The sequence below is a fragment of the Anas platyrhynchos genome, chromosome 4, assembly GCF_047663525.1.
Source record: "Anas platyrhynchos isolate ZD024472 breed Pekin duck chromosome 4, IASCAAS_PekinDuck_T2T, whole genome shotgun sequence".
NCBI classification, from domain to species: domain Eukaryota; kingdom Metazoa; phylum Chordata; class Aves; order Anseriformes; family Anatidae; genus Anas; species Anas platyrhynchos.
The window spans coordinates 41,922,756-41,940,533 of NC_092590.1; positions in this window are offsets into that span (position 1 = coordinate 41,922,756).

A 17,778-nucleotide genomic window follows, 5' to 3' on the forward strand; every position below is an offset into this window, starting at 1 on the left:
TGCTATTCCTAATTAAGCTATTTTCCTTTTAAGTTTTCCAGAGAATGATGAGAAGGGTGGCAATATTGATGAAGATTAATTGGATTGAAACTAACTGTGATAAAGCTGTAGATAAGGTTATTCTGCTAGTTAGCAAAAGAAAATTACAGCCATTTAAAAGCTAAGTACTCAGAAGCTTGGTTTTCTTAGTGTTTGGGTGCTATACAATAGCAAACATCGAGGAGCTACAGGAAATAAAGAAATTTCAGATATACTGACACCCTTCCCTTTGATTTAAGAACACAGTGAAAATGCAACATCAAATTATAAATCAGTAAATAAAATATATGCATTCTGCTGGTGGAATATTTATTTATTTATTTTTCCCTGGGAATTTGATAGATCTGTTTAGCTAGCATAATTAACAAAATTGTCACAGGAGTAGAGTTTTGGCACTCTCTCTATGCTGCTATAAAGGTACTAAACAGCTACAACAGTTTAAGACAGACAACTTTTCAGAAAATATAAATAGACACTTTCTCTCTTACATAAGGTCAATGATATCAGACAGACTTCTTAACCTACCCAAAAGTCTAGATGTGTCAAAATCCAGTTGATAACACAACTTACAAACTGTTAGGAAAAGCAAAAATCACAGCCCAGAAGATGCTACCTTTCAGCGTAAATAATTCAAAAACCATCATGTAAATTCAGATTCCAGATGCAGATTAGCCTTAGTAAACTTTTATTTGTCTTTTATGGAGAAGTTTACTTCCAATTGGTTACATAATTATTGGTCAACAACACTTATAACACATTATTACAACTTACTAAAAGCTGGCTAACAGGTTCTTCAAAGATTATTTCCTTTGAGAAAGTACTGAGCAAAGTAACTACAAGTCAAGATTTTACAAAAACTTTAGAAACAACCACAATAGAATACTTTTTCGATTATTAAAAAAAAAAAAAAAAAAAAAAAAGTTTTCAAGGTGTATTATGTCATCCTCTGAAATCATACATACATAAATATGTTTATATAGACAAATACAGAAGGACTTGTTAAGAAGTTAAGAAACACATGACAACTTAAGTATTTGTGTTTTGTAGTTACTTTACTAAGCAACTCATTTTCCTGAGTGTTATAAATGAAGTCTCAACTCTGAATTTAGTAACATAAATGAATATTTATAAAAGGCAAGTAAACAGCGCTGCGTGTGCGGGGAGTCTATGCTCCACCAACATACACACACAAACAAACTTTCTAAACATATAGAACATTGCTTTACACACTAAACACAAGTATGCCTATACATATGTACAATCAGGATAGTTAAACAATCCTTTAAGTTCCATAACTTCACAATCTCCATTTTCCATTCCTTTTCTTGCTTCAGGCCTTATGTATCCCGTTCTTCCCAGACTGAAGAAAAACATACCCATCTCCTTTTCAAGGCCAATAGGGCCTGGATCAAAAGGCACGTCCAGGTCAGCAGGGGGCGCAACAGCAAAAGCCTTCGATGGCTGTAGCAGCAGAGTGGCCCATGGCATGGCAGTCGGATCGGTAAAGGAGCCCGCAGCTCCCTCACTGTCTGGCAAACCACACGTTTCTGACTGTGGGCCCACAGGGCTCTTTAAGGCCTCAGAGATTGCTCGGCACCTGGCGAGCAATCCCACTGCAACCTTGTCGTTTTTAGTTGCAGAGTCCCACACCTTGACCTCAGTTTGGTCCTATATTTCAGGCTCATAAACTGTCCGATTGTTAATAAGGAGAATAAGCTGTAAGGTTACCAGGACAGTCTTTGTTCCTAAGGACGTATGATTCCCCATAATGCGCAACTGCTTACCAGCGAGAGGCATTTGTGTGCACAGGTCCGCTTCTCTCAACTCGAGCTTCTCTCCAGCTCCAGTGCGCCTATTTCCAGCGACTGTACGAGCTTCTCTGAGCAGTTTGCTGAGTCTGGACGAACCTATCTTCATGAGGCAATCAAAACGCCTGTTCCCGTCCTGGTCTGCGTTCTTCCAGCCTGTTCCTCTTCACTCCTTTTTCCTGCCTTTTTTTTTTTTTTTTTATCTTGAGGGCAGGCTCCCCTCTTATACCCTTCTCTCCACAGCAGTTCTTTTCAAAACAACTTTTCGTTGGTCAAACAACTCTGAATGTAACAACAAGAGCAAACACCCAGAAATATACATGCCTTAACGGCTGGAGAACAAGAGAACCAGCTGGAGAACAAGAAACCGGAGACTGCATGGAGTCTCCTGAATCACCCTTCTTTGTTCTCTCTAAACTCTTTTATATTCCTGATGGCCTCGTCGTTAAGAGTCTAATGTTATCTCAGTCACGGCGTTTTCCAACCCCCATGGCCACATGCCCAAATCTCCCCCTTCTTTATTAATATCAACCATTTTCTCGACTCGAATTACCACTCCATATATAACACTGAGCATAGCACCAACTTGTATCTATGATGCAGGACAGTTAAAGAATCACAAAATCGTCTAGGTTGGAAGAGACATCCAAGCTCACCTAGTCCAACCTCTGACTTAACACTAACAAGTCCTCCACTAAACCATATCACTAAGCTCTACATCTAAACGTCTTTTAAAGACCTCCACGGATGGTGACTCAACCACTATCCTGGGCAGCCCATTCCAATGCCTAACAACCTTTTCGGTAAAGAAGTTTTTCTTAATATCCAACCTGAAACACCTCCCCGGCGCAACTTTAGCCTATTCCCCCCTCGTTCTGTCATCAGGCACATGGGAGAATAGACCAACCTTCACCTTGCTACAGCCTCCTTTAATGTACCTATAGTTACCTGGAGGGAAAATATTTTCCTCATATTAAATTTTTCCACCAAAGTTAGTATTTTGTAAAACCATTTATATTTACAATACAGAAACAAAAGTACAAGAAAGTCTGCTAGTGGCACCTTTACCACCTGGATATGAATTATAGTACACATTTCTTCCATTACCTATCAGATGGTGTTCAACACAAGTTAGTATTGCAACTTCTTTAGCTTCCTCTTTCTCCAGCAGTCACACAGCATGACTAGTTAAATAAATTTAGTTTTGCATTTGTAACAATTCTACAGAGCTAAGAAGTGTTTATTTCCTTTGTATGCACACGTAGAGAACATAGTCAATCAAGACATTTGAATTTTTATATACTTACACACACATACATGTATATTTATATTCATTTCATACTTAGTTCAGGTATTATTAAAACCAATAAAATCATGTCCTATATATTTCCTTATAAGTAGCAAGGTTACCATCACTACAAATCCTAATGAACTGCATATATTTGCAGTTCATAATGCAGAGATAATATATTATTTACTGCTCAGAAAGAAAAATACCTTTTGCAGTCACATTTGAATGAAAACATACAGTATAACCTATAAATCTATAACACCTGCTGATATTTAATGTATTACTTTCTTAATAAGTAAGATGAGAAGATCTATACCTCCCACTTTTCAAATTCTTCATTCATCTGCAAAATGTGTTCCTCCCCCAGTTACAGTTGTCATCACCTAAGCCATCTTTAGGAAGGAAACTACACTTAGTAACCCACAGATCTGGATCCCTTCATAATGCAGTACCTATGGCAGCATCAAGGTTTACCACACGATCATCTCAAACCTATCAGAACTTGTTAAGGAACTTTGTGATAAGAAAGCATTCATACAACATAAAGCAGAGCTGAAACTAAGAAGTTCAGCAAAACACAGCAGTCAGAACTACACTCCAGCAAACAAAATATCTAGATATGAAAACACGTAATGGCTTGACCCAAAGTCAGCTCTGGTTAGGTCCAGCAATTCTTAAATCTCTCAGCCCAACATGCTTCTATGGAAAACAATCTTACTATTGCTACAGTTTGCTCCTCAGCACTCATGGAGGAGTTAAGAGCCAGGACAAATTCCCACATAACTCTCAGGATCTGTTTTAGGATTCACTGAGAATTTAGCTAGTCCTAACTCCTGGGAAATGAGATAGGTGAAAAGGTAGAGAGAGACATCTCCAAAAAATGCTATCTGAGCTGAGCTAGCACTGAACTCTGCACCTTTTCCTGAACTATTTACACTAACTACATAAATTTTGATTTGGCATATTGCAGCCACATGTTACTATGTACAGTTGATGAGTATACAAAATTGCTTATAGTAGGAAATTATATTGATTAGTAAATTACATTTATTTATTTTTTTAACATACATAAATAAGAGTGATCCTTACTTAATGTAATAAGTAATCTAAACCCTGTGGGAGGATATTCAATGACTTTCCTAGTAAATAAGAATATTTCATGAATATCATTAAGTGGAATACAGAAATATGCAAGAAGCTGTTTAGCACAACAGCTCTGTTAACTGTTGAGCACTACCACATTTTTCAAAACAACCAACCTTCCCCACTCTCATAAAACCCCAAAATGGAAAACAAACAGCAGACACCCATCCATCCAGATCTCTCTCAGATTTCTGGATTTACTGTTTACACACTATCGAAAGCCATGCAATAAAACAAAATGTTGATTTAACATATTTTCAAAGCAAAGGAATAGTTTGTCTTGTTTTCTTCTATGCATAATCTTTTTTTCTTTTTTTTTTTTTTTAAAGTGTTCTAGAAATCATTAGAAATCACCTTAAGTCTCTGTAAGGACTTGGTTTTTCATGAACTGTTATGGCTTGGAGAGATACACCACCCTTGTCTTTGGGGAGCTGGAATCTTTCCTATTCCATGCCACATTCAAAACCAGTTATAATTGTTAGCATTCATTAAAAACGAAAACAAACAAACAAACAAACAAACAACAAAACAGTTATACTGCAGATGAAATAATCTACTTATTTTATAATTGTCCTAGCCCATGTTTGTGGTTGAATAACAAAGCTTACATAATTTCTCACGTCATCCATGTCACTATGCTCTTTGACTTTTATATACAAATTAATTGCATTATTTTTGACATCAAAGATAGAAATGTCTTGGTACGGTGTTCACATTGGCAATTTGTTTCATATACAATAGGTATGTAGTATTCCGACAAAGAGGAAATTATGAGTTGTAGTCTGGCTGCCAGTTTGAAATATATTTTCCCTGGGGCACTATACCCCTCTCCCTCTTGTACGGACAGAAAACAGCACACCATGGGATGCCCTAGCCACAGAGCATCTTGAAAGCTGTATTTAGATTGCTATTTATCCTTGTTCTCTGCATGTTGCAAATTCTTTGGCTCAAGTACAAACCTCATGAGATGCTGCAATGTCATTACAAATGTTTGCTTAATATATAAAAGACTGATTTTAAATGAAGATAGTTTTTATTAAGTCAAAGCCCCAAATTTCCACTACTAATCAATTTCAACAATACACTTCCCATCAACTCCACAGGACATTTGCTGGAAAACAGAAATGCTTGAGTTTCCCATGAAAATAAAGACACAGTTATCCCTTCACAAATTAGCAATATTAAAGTGCTTCAACTGTGATTGCTAGAAAAAGGTATACACAAAAGCCTTGCTATCTACTTCTCTTTCTCTTGCTACTTTCTGTTGCACAGCTCTGTTTGATAGGAAAGGTCCAGGCCAACCTGAGCAAGGCAAGAATGCAACCTGCCAAGGCGTTGCTCAGCATGCAGCTAGGCAGTTCTCGTTAGTATTGGAGGAATCACGCACTAAAAATGCCTCCAGCTCAACTTTGGTAAATTTACCTCTACTGATGCGATTTAGATGACTATTGGTACTGACTCAATTTTTTTTCCCCGTACACAACATAACTCTACAAAACAGAAAACATGCAAGTCCTAAGATTTAACTTTATGCAGCAATTCTATACTAAGCTATACTACGTCCCAGAAGGTTTTGCCACTAGATCATTATTTACTAATGGGCTGTAGGGTAGCAATAGAACATAACCTCCAAAGGCACCAGGATGAATATTTAATCCAGAGTTTCTGCCCATTAATATTTTATTAAATCCATGCTATTTTCCACTATCCTGAAAATACTAAATTCCATTAATGATAATTGTGAATCTCAGTGCATTCAGAATTTAGCAGCTTCTGGATATTACAATGAAATAACTGCTGTGCTGTTCATTAACACTAAAGATGGTGCTCTTTGCAGTTTCAACCCCCAATATTTATTTGTTAATAATCTTCTTTTAGACCAATCAGGAGAGTGTAGGAAGTGGGTTCAGAACTCACATTAATAATAATGCTGTAAAAATATTTCCTTTTCTCAAATACAAAAAGCTACATTTAGGCTCCATTTCCTTTGTAGCACAAGAAATATAATGCAGGGCCAGTTTCTTTTCTGCACTGAGCCAACTCTTACAACTGATAGCTCTTCAGTCATCCAGGTAACATTAATTGGATATCACAGCCTGCTTTTTTCTGGCCCTGTGCAAAACAATATACACAATGATGGTGCCAGCAACAAAGCAATGGTCACTAAATTAGATTTTCTAGATCAAGCCCAGAAAAAAAAAAAAAAAAAAAAAAAGAGCTTTTCCTGTGCTTTTCTATGACTAGAAGACTAATCTCTAATCTCCAATGACTTTATTGAATGTCTTTCACAGATATTCGATTATCTAAGACAATAAAACAAAGCAAGGCAGTTTATTGCCTTGGGAACAGCAAATTTCCTTCTCCCTTCATTACAGAGGTACTGGAAACAGAAATCTGCTTCTTGCAAGTCCTGTAGGACTGGGAGGGAAAGAAAACAAGTTAAGTAAATGTTCAGCATCACTACACATAGAAAAATACACACACACACACTTTCTCCCTCCTGGAGCTATTAGGTTGCAGAAAAAATTGCACCAGAAAGAGTTTTCCCCTACTTTTTTTTAAAAGCACTTTTTAATGCTGTTTAGACAGGCTTTTAGCGATTGTAATAGACTAAACAAGGTATGCCTAGCAAGAGACGCAAGGCTAGTTACACAGGCTGCTCAAGAACTTGAAGCCTTTCTAATGGGAGAGTTCGACCATCTAGAAAACAAAGGAATTAGTATCACGTTCTTTTTACTTCATTTTAATTCACTGCAAGAACAGCTCCACTGACACTTTCATTCAGATAGAGATGTTAACTGCAGAGACACTGAAGCTGCATTTGATGAGCAAGTATTTATCACCTCTGGTAGCTTTTGAACTAAAAATATATCTACGTAAAGAAAAAAAAAGTTCGGTATCCATTCGCATTCATGCTTACCTGTCAGTAGGAATATTATTAATGCACTTAAAAATCAAACACATTTTGTTTTGAAGTCTTAATCTTCCAAATGTTAAGAAGTACAGAAGTTATATAATTGACACACACAGTCATTATCAGTCTTTCAGCAGTAGATTTTACCATGTTATGCTTTCTACCTAAGTGAAACAGAATATAAATTTCAACTTTAATTTCCTATGAGAACATTATAGTTAAACATATATGTTATATTAAATATATGTATTACAAACTAACATATTTTGGATATTTTGTGTCTACATATAGGTTTGTTTTTTTTTTTTTTTTATGCAAAAATATCCACATTTATTTTCATCTTTGTACTGCATGGACAAGAGTGATCCTATTCTGAAGACATAATTAATCAGTCATCATTTCCTATCTGTTTGTAGCATTTTGGATAACTTCTAATAAATATTTTTATTGTACTTTAAGTGCTCCACGACAGTACAACAGGTGTTTAGAACTCGATCTCATACCGCCAACTTAAGTGAATAAAAGTGTCAGTTTTACCCATTTACCTAACTGAAGCAGGAAAGCCCAGACAGATTTTTCTTCCCTCCCTGTAATTTCAGTTTCTTACTGTATTTCAGCATGTGATGACTGGATGCTTTACTTGAGAAACCTTTCACCTGAACATTACTTTTCATGAAAATACTTTCACTTTGTACTCAAAAGTACATTTCCTTGAGCTCATACATTTCCTTGAAAAATTATAGCATTTCAAATGAGAAAATCCATGTTCTTCATTTTTTACTTTGTGTTTTTGTTCTTTAATCAGGCAAAAGTTCATTCTTTCTGTACTTAATTCCTTCATTCTTTGTCCATTGTTTAAAAAACAGGAAGATTTTATAAAGGAGTAAGTAAAACGTTCCTTTCCCCTTCCTGGTCTCTCACTCACAGAAAAATAAGCAAACTATTTTCAGAAAGAACCAAGTAATGGAGTTATTTACTTTATTTTCCATGTACTTCATTGATAAAATGGAAGAGGAGATAGAGGGAAAATGGCAAGCATTCTCTAAGAATTCAGCATTCAAGATGTTTTGAAAGTTGTGAATACATTTAAGAGAGTGTCGCCACGTCAGATTGAAAGGGGTAGGTAGAAAACTAATACAAGACATTATGCGGACATTTTTATGTACTTTCATCACAAATCTTGCAATATTTGTGATGGTCACAAAATGACCTTAAAACGGCAGTTCTGATGATCAGTTGATCAATTTAAGCATTTTGCCCTATTGCTATGCACAACACACACACCTAGCTGGGACCTTTTATTCCATTTAAGAACAGTATTTCTAATCATGGAAAGGACTTGTACAAAATCCTTAGACAGCTTCTTAAATGTAACAGTCTACTAATTATTCCAAGTAGGAAATTGCTAAGGGGTATACTACTCTACATGTCACAGCACGTATGAGCGAAGACATGCACAGAGCATTTGACTGATGATATATGGCAAAGATCTCACTTATACTCATGAAGTAGGCAGTTGATAATGGCAAAAATGATCATTAATTAAAACACAGAACTGAAAGATCCTTATCTAGAATGCCATTAGCTACCAAGTGTGTGTGGGGTGAAGCTGAATATGCATATGAAGAACTAATGGCCTATGGCTGACCTTTCCAGATGCTGTCATTGATAAGGATTTTGCTTCTGAAAGATAAGGAAGTGGCAGAAGAGAGAACTCATTTGATGGGGCACTTTTCAATTTTCTTTCTTGCTAGAACTACAGTGGAAATTAAACAGGGAATGGACAGAACTTATTACAGATATATTTAAATATTTCCATATAAGAGATTTATTTTTTTTTTCTCAGAGTAAAAATTGCCATTACTTCCATAAATGAACATGCCACACACAGCATAGGTAATTCATGCTGGTGAATACCAACATTTAGGTATTCATGTTGCTTTGTGTATTCTGAGTTGGAAGGTTATAAGTTTTGTGGGAAAAATAGTTCTCCACTGAACATAGCGCAAGATTATCACTGATCTTATTAAAATGGGGATCCTGAGTTTTACATAAATCTTTTTCTGTGTGTGTATATACATGCATATGAACACATATATAGCTTAGCTGTATTTTAAGTATAGCCTAACTTCAATATATAAAACTTCAATGTATGTACTGTTATATACTCAATGGCCTTATACATTAAAAGCACACACACCACATACTTGAAACAGTTTTAAAATATTCAGAGTAATTCTGACACATTCGTATCACCTTTACTTCTAGGTACTCTTTTTTTCTCCTTCAAAAAGAACTTTTGTTTTCTTTTTTCAAAAATTTGAAAAAAACTTTTTCTCTTTATTTTTATAGAAAACTTTAAGTGGTTATCCGAAGCTTATAACTAGCAGAATAGTCCATAGCTGAGAGAGAAATGGAAACACTTATCTAAAGAGACAATTATAAGAAAAAAGACAAAACAAAACAAAACAAAACACGGACCACCATCTCTCTGTGTTTGCGTCCATTCAGACTCTGAAGAACTTGTGAAAAAAGCAAATACATTAATTTGACTTTTAGGCAGAATGCAAGTTGCTTAATGAATCCAAGGATGACATGATTATTCAATTACATATGTACAGCTTTTGTACACACATCAAAACTCATTGGTCCATAAAATCCTATATCAAATTTGAACTGTGTTTTCCTCAGAAACAGTTATACTCCTTTTTTATAATTAATTTATTTACATATATAAGTAAGGAAAAGGTGCAAGATAGTGTAGATACAGATGCTTTTGTGATGACTTGGATCACCTACCCATAACATCTGTGGAAAAGTGTTAATTTTCAACTTACATAGCTACATAGTTAGCAAATTATGTAAATAAAGTACTTGTTCTACCGTGCTGTAAAATCCCTCTTAGTTCTTTGCATGGTTACAGTTATATTAACAAGACTGCTAGGATGCATTAGAAGCACAAGGCAGGTCCACACATTAATGACTCACTCCTAATTTCTTTAGGGAATTGTCTTTATCTAAATGATTCGAGGTTTTGGAGGGGGGAAAAAAAGTGCCCATTGTATTTGGAAAAATAGTTGCCCATGTTTCAGGAGTAATTTAAAAAGCAGAGGACTAGTTTATGAACTTTTTTATTTCAGATTTTTACAGATATTTTAAACTAATCCTAGAGATTTTAAAGGTAGTTTTAAGTATGCCTTTCAAACGGAAGAACTGTAAATACATACGTGTGTAAAGGAAATAAAGGAAAGAGTCGTCATCTAAAAATTAAGGCTAACAATGAAATCCCTCTCTCAGAATACTATAACCCTAAAGAAACATCATTTTTATTTAAAAACAAGACCAAAGTGGATGTGACTGATATTGCTGTCCTTTTTTTCTGAGATTTGGAAAAAAAAAAAAAAAAAAAAAAAATCCTACCAAGAAAAAGGTTATTTTATATTTTATAAAAATTATAATATCTGAACTATTGTACAAATGAGAGCACAGAACTGAACTTTTCTGTAGCTATTCTAATGTTATGCAAAAGCAAAGAATAAAACAATAGCACTGGAGATAAATGCTTTAATTAACTAATAAACAAGTACAATACAAAATGCTAAACTGACACTTCAAAAAAAAAAAAAATCCTCCCTCTCCAGAAAGCACATTTCTTTAATCTACAAATAAGAACACTGTACACATAGAAGTGTATGCTCACATGTGCTGGTCTCTACTACATGTAGTTATTATACATATAAGAAATATTGACTTCCATATTATCTATATTCCATCACCATCTGAACAACCATTGCACAAATGTAACATGACCCAAAACCTAATTAGTTTTTTAAGGAAATTATCAACAGAAATACTATGAACAACATTCCTGGGCAGGTCCAGGAAAAATGGTTTAATAGAAATACAGGCATATGCACACCCTCCCAGAGCCAGAGTCACTAAGACACATCCATCCTGGCTGACAGCTGCTGATACCTTACCAGAAGTATGGGAAACAGTCACTGAAGTAGCTAATGCCTGAGAAATACAAAACAATGTATAGCTAGGCCAAGTCACAGAGAAGTAGCATCAAAAACACCCGAAATGTTTTTCTTTCCCTTTTTAAATCAAACTATTTTGTTAATAAATAAACAAAAATTCCCAGGCAGGTAGAGACTTCATTGAACAACCCAAGTAACTGGGAATCCTCTACCTTTGTTTCCATTTTAAATATCTAATATTAGAAATTTAAACAAGCCAGTTCAATCCATCTGCCTAATAGAAGCACACTTCTAATACAGAGAAGTCTTTCTGTCAAGGAAAACTGAGTATCTTGGCCTGAAACTGTGACACTGCAATAACAAATAATTCAACAACAAACATGAAAAAAATATTATCACTCTCTTAGACTCTATTCTGCGTGAACAGCCTGAGATGTCAAAAGGTAACAGCAAAATGCAAAATAAGATAGCAGGTATTTTTTCTCAAGATGTACACGTGGCATAGTGCCGTTAAATCCAGTGCATGCACTGCAATGCCCTCAATGCACTGCTTTTTCTGTGTTTACAGAAGTTTTAACAGAGCTCAGCCCATGGCTCTGATCTGGAAATCAAAGGTCTGCAAGCACAAACTGTGTGGTCACACTTGCTTTTACATTTAGTTTCCTGTGAGGGACAAGGGACATAACTCAAATTCAGGATGACAGAGGAAAAGCAGGATCCAAGCAGACTGACAATTAGGGAATTTCTTTATATTGCCCATTATAACTGGAGTGAAGGTTTCAACCACTCATCCTACCTAGCCAGCCTAAACTTCCTAATGCTGCTAGCAGGGCACAGTTGCTGCTTCACAGCCCTGAGTACAAACATACCACCCATATCATAACACAGCTAAAGGAATGCGTAAAAATTTGCCATTTCCCTAGAGTGCACTGTTTGTCCCCCCCCCCCCCGATGCTTTCCGAGATTGAGATATATTCTTATCATGGACACACTGATGTATACAAACAGGTGCTTCAGCAAACAAACACTGAACAAGTTTGAAGATTTTCTGTTTTAAACTAATAGAGAAATAAAAAGCATGCAATCAATTTCTTTGCTATTTATTCAAGCATTATGGAACTATAAAACATTACTAGGCTGTTCTGAGCATAAGAAAATTTCTTGGATTCATGCTGGCAGTAAGTGGCCCTTTGAGGATTCATGTGTTTCCCCCCCCAGACACTTTTCTTACTCTTCAGGTTGATCTAAATCTTATCAATTTCTCCCTCTTGAAGTATAAAGCAGTTCAGCTCTCAGATGGCTTGTGGTTTTTGAGATTGAAGTGGAGGGAGAATGACAGTCTGTCTGTCTTAAAACCTATTTCTGAATTCATTCATGAACCCTCATTAAAGATGTAAGAGAATTATGAAGGCAGAGAAATAATGTAATAGGAGTCTTCTCCAAACTGGTCTCACTATCTTACTGCACTTGGATATCTGATATCCATTGTGACACACTTTCTTCCACGTTGATGAATTTTAATTTTTGTTGCTCAAGGGTAACACTTCAGGAACAGTATGAGTGGTCATTATATCACATACATATTAGAATTTGCCTCTCTTTAAACTAGATGCCTGAATTAATAAGGTCCTTTTCCTGTTCTGTGCTGCCATACTGGCAAATACTTTCTGACTGGGTAAAACTGAAGTGCAAAAAAGTGCTTTCCCAGCTGTCTTGTGAAGTCAAGATTAGAGAGCAGCATGAGTGCTTTTGATATCACATGGGGATGCACATACTCCAGAGCTCTCAATTTTGCCAGCGGAGACCACTTTAGGAAGGGGAGAGAATGCTCCTGCACATCCCCACACACACCCCACACGCAAACATCACAGAACACTTCTGCCACTCACAAAAGGGTATTAAATATGTTATTTTTGCCAAATTAAGTATGGGTGAAGCTGGTCAAGCCCAACTGTTCCTCCTTTACATACCTATAAACACTTAGAACAATGTTTCTCAATTCATAACTTCTATTAGTACTGTTTAAACCCCTACAACTTCATTCACCCTCTGTCTTGAAGGTAAGATTTACTCAACAGTAAAGATGGGCAAGGCAAGTTTGACGCAATTTGTTAATGCTGGTTTCAAAAGATAATTAAACAATGCTTACTCTTTGCTGAAGACACTAAAAATGACATCTACCAAAACAATGCGCATCACCTACTGACTTAAAGTTACCCAGGTTTTTATTTCATTTATTGCAGAGTATAAGTTTTACCATCTCCTTAAAAGTATTAGAGTATAAAAGACAAATAAACAAACTTTAAGAGTTTTTTAAGAGGGAAAACTTAACAGGACTTCTTCACAATAAACTAGCTTACTTTATGATTATATCTTAGTTCCCTTTTTTAAATCAAATACGTAGATTTTTATTCATTGTGTTATCCACTGAATTTCTACTCAGATGTTAGGCATGTATTTCCCCACCAACACCACATCACTATTACTAATTCAGTTATAATGAGACAAAATTAATCGGATTTTGAATCTTTCTACTAGAAATCTGAATATTCTGCCCTAGCACTATTCCAACAGGTGAACTCAAGCTTCAGTGCAAAATACTTAAAGATGTATGCCCACTTCATTATGCTACAGCAATCTCTTCATGAGCTGTCAAGAGCAAAACTGTCAGTCCATGTCACAGAGGTGCTCAAAGGACTAATTTGCTTGGGTAAAATGCTGCTGTACAGTTTTCTGAACTACCTGTTCTGAATATAGTTTGCCTATTCCAGCAAAGCAACATTTGCCACATAGAAATACATTAACTGTGCAGAAGCTGCCAGTAATTTTGCTTTCTAAGTGATCGGTCAATACTGCCTGATAAGATCGCATCAGCAACAAAGGCAGCTTTTCAATATTAACCAACTTCACATCCTATCTTTTCCCAGGGGACTGGCTGTGATGCCAGGTGAAAGGGTGATGGAGAATTCAGAAACAGAGATAAATGACAGATGACTGCAAGTTCAATTAGCAAACAAAATTCCAAGGATAGCTATTATTTAGCGCATTAAGATGTGAGTCCTGGCAAGATACTCGTGTGTCAGAATCACAGAACTGTAGGGGTTGGAAGAGACCTTGAAAGATCATCGGGTCCAATCCCCCTGCCAAAGCAGGTTCCTCAGAGCAGGCTGCCCAGGTAGGCGTCCAGACAGGCCTTGAATATCTCCAGAGAAGGAGACTCCACAACCTCCCTAGGCAGCCTGTTCCAATGCTCCATCACCCTCACCGTGAAGAAGTTCTTTCACACGTCAGCGCGGAACTTCCTGTGCTCTAACATGCAGCCTTTGCCCCTTGTCCTATCCCCACAAACCACTGAGAAGAGGTTGGCTACATCCTTCTGTCCCCCACCCCTCAGATATTTATATACATAAATATCCCCTCTCAGTCTTCTCTTCTCAAAGCTGAACAGATCCAGGTCTCTCAGCCTTTCTTCATAGGGAAGATGTTCCAGGCCCCGTATCATCTTTGTGGCCCTCTGCTGGACTCTTTCCAGGAGAGCCCTGTCTTTCTTGTACCGGGGAGGCCAAAACTGGACACAGTACTCCAGGTGAGGCCTGACCAGGGCAGAGTAGAGGGGGAGGATCACCTCCCTTGACCTGCTGGCCACGCTCCTTTCAATGCACGCCAGGATCCCATTAGCCCTCTTGGCCACAAGGGCACAGTGCTGGCTCATGGTCAACCTGTTATCCACCAGGACCCCCAGGTCCTTTTTGTCAGAGCTCCTCTCCAGCAGGTCGTCCCCCAGCCTGTACTGATACTTTGGGTTGTTACTTCCCAGGTGCAGGACTCTACACTTGCTCTTATTAAATCTCATTTGGTTTCTTCCTGCCCATCTCTCCAGCCAGTCCAGGTCTCGCTGAATGGCAACACAGCCTTCTGGTGTGTCAGCCACTCCTCCCAGCTTAGTTTATTCAGCGTACTTGCTGAGGGCAGACACTATTCCCTCATCAAGGTCATTGATGTTGAACAAAAAACCGGACTCAGCACCAACCCCTGGGGAACATCACTAGTCACAGGCCTCCAGCCAGGCTCTGCTCCTCCGATCACCACCCTCCGAGCTTGGCCAGTCAGCCAGTTCTCAACCCATCTTGCTGTCCACTCTTCCATCCCACACTTTCTCAGATTTGCTAGTAAGATGTCATGGGAGATAGTATCGAAAGCCTTGCTAAAGTCAAGGTAGATGACATCCACTGCTCTCTCCTCATCTACCCAGCTGGTGATGCCATCATAGAAGGCAACGAGGCTGGTTGACCATGACTTCCCCTTGGTGAATCCATGCTGACTACTCCTCATAACCTTCCTCTCTTCCAATTGCTTGGAGATGGCATCCAGAAAAAGCTGCTCCAATACCTTTCCAGGGACAGAGGTGAGACTGACTGGCCTGTAGTTTCCCGGATCCTCCTTCCTGCCCTTCTTGAAGACTGGAGCGACATTGGCTATCCTCCAGTCTTCAGGCACCTCTCCTGTTCTCCAGGACCTTTCAAAGATGATAGAGAGTGGTTCGGCGATCACATCTGCCTGCTCCCTTCGCACACGCGGATGCATCCCATTGGGACCCATGGATTTGTGTGTGTTGAGCCCACTCAGATGCTCCCACGTCCACCAGGGGGGAGCCCTCCATTTCCCAGACCCTTTATCCTATTGCCAGGGGCGAGGAGACCTTCTGATCTTATTGATGAGCTCCTTGCTCATCCACGCGGGTTTCCTGCTCCCCTTCCTGGATTTCCTATTCTTTGGGATGCACCGATCCTCAGCATGGAAGAAGTGCTGTTTAAATGTAGCCCAGCTCTCACAAGCACCCTTGCCTTCTAGCAGCCTATCCCATGAGATACTCCCAAGCAGGTCCCAGAAGAGGTCGAAGCTGTCTCTTCGAAAGTCCAGGGTAGCAATCCTGCTTTTAGCCTTACTTCCTTTGCCTAGTTCCATCTGGAACTCCACCATCTCGTGGTTGCTGCATCCCAAGCTGCCCCCATCCTTCACATCCCTAACAAGGCCATCCCTGTTGGTAAGAATGAGGTCCAGGAGCACTCCCCGCCTTGTCAGCTTCTCCACCACCTGCGTCAGAAAATTGTCCTCAACGCATTGTAGGAACCATTTGGACAGCTCATGCCTGGCCAGGTTGCTTACCCAGCAGATGTCTGTGTAATTAAAGTCCCCCATGAGGACCAGTGCTCGTGATCGTGAGGCTGCTAGCAGCTGCTCGTAGAAGAACAGAAGAACAGAATGAACACTTGCACCCTGACGAAAAAAATATACTCAGACTTATGTTTACCTGCAACAAAAGCCCAATTATCTGCCCCTACATGTACTAAAGAAACATCTGACATATTTCTATTAGCTGAAGTTATAACAGATATGTGGTGAACAGGTTGTTTCTTCTTACAAAGGAACAAAGATTCAGTTGTCCATGCTTGTAAATTGATCTCATCTTCACTATTTGAGCTGGAAAGCACAGGGCATCTGGATTTTCTGCATGCACAATAAGAAATCTTTTTTTTTTTTTTTAATCTTGGATAGACTACATAAAATCCTAATTCATCCAGTCAAAAAAAAAAATTAGTTTTCTGAAGTATTATGTCCAAAATTTTAAGTAAGGGAATTTGCCCAGCTTTCTTCTTCAAGAAGAGCAGAAGCCAGTGTGGAATCTCAGCCAACACTACAGGTGCCTAGGTCCTTCAGAGAACATGAAAGAAAATGTCCCAGTCATCAGCTGCCCTGGCCTACACCAGCACCTTTATTTTAATATACACACTTGATTATGCCATATCTGTTTCTTTTATTCCAATAGCATTTGAAAAAATAGCAGTTTGTCACCTTGAAAAAATAGTCAAAAAGCAGTAGTCTCAGACTTGTCTCCAGACAACCAAGGTGAGTGAGGCTGCACAGGATTTAAACAGGCATTTTTTGTGGAGTACATCAACCATTAAAGAATCAGACAGTAGCAGCAGGTTAGTTTGCCAGTTTGTCCCACTCTGGGCCATTTACTCCAACTATCTATCAAGTTGGCGTTGCAGTCTGACAGGGTCGAACAGTCATCAACATGATATTGTGCCTCAATTTCAACACATCTTCCAGGTAGGAAGTACCAAACATAACGTGAGCGATAGATATATTGCCCTTCAGTGATAAGAAAGCAACACTTACATAGTGACCAGTGCAACACCTCTGAGTGATCAACTACCTTAGAGTATCAGATTTCAAAGAAAGGGGATGCCTACACAATTCAGTGATTATTGTACAGTCTTACATACCCAATATAGAGATAGCTTCATGAATGCTACTGGTTATAGCCAACTTCGGTGATTCCCCACATAGCTCAGTTATGTGACCCTACGTGAGGTTATTTGACTTTCACCACAGAAGACCAAATTCCTGTGTTAAATCAGGAACACAACTATTCTGTGAACATCCATTGAAGTATTATTCACGGATCACTATCAAGGTGTATTTTTCTTGAGACACGGATAATATTCCTATAAGGCATGGTACTCTAACTGATGATTTTCCAAGTATGTTTAAAGAAACATCTCTAAAATATTATTGGCAAAGTGCATGTTCTTACTT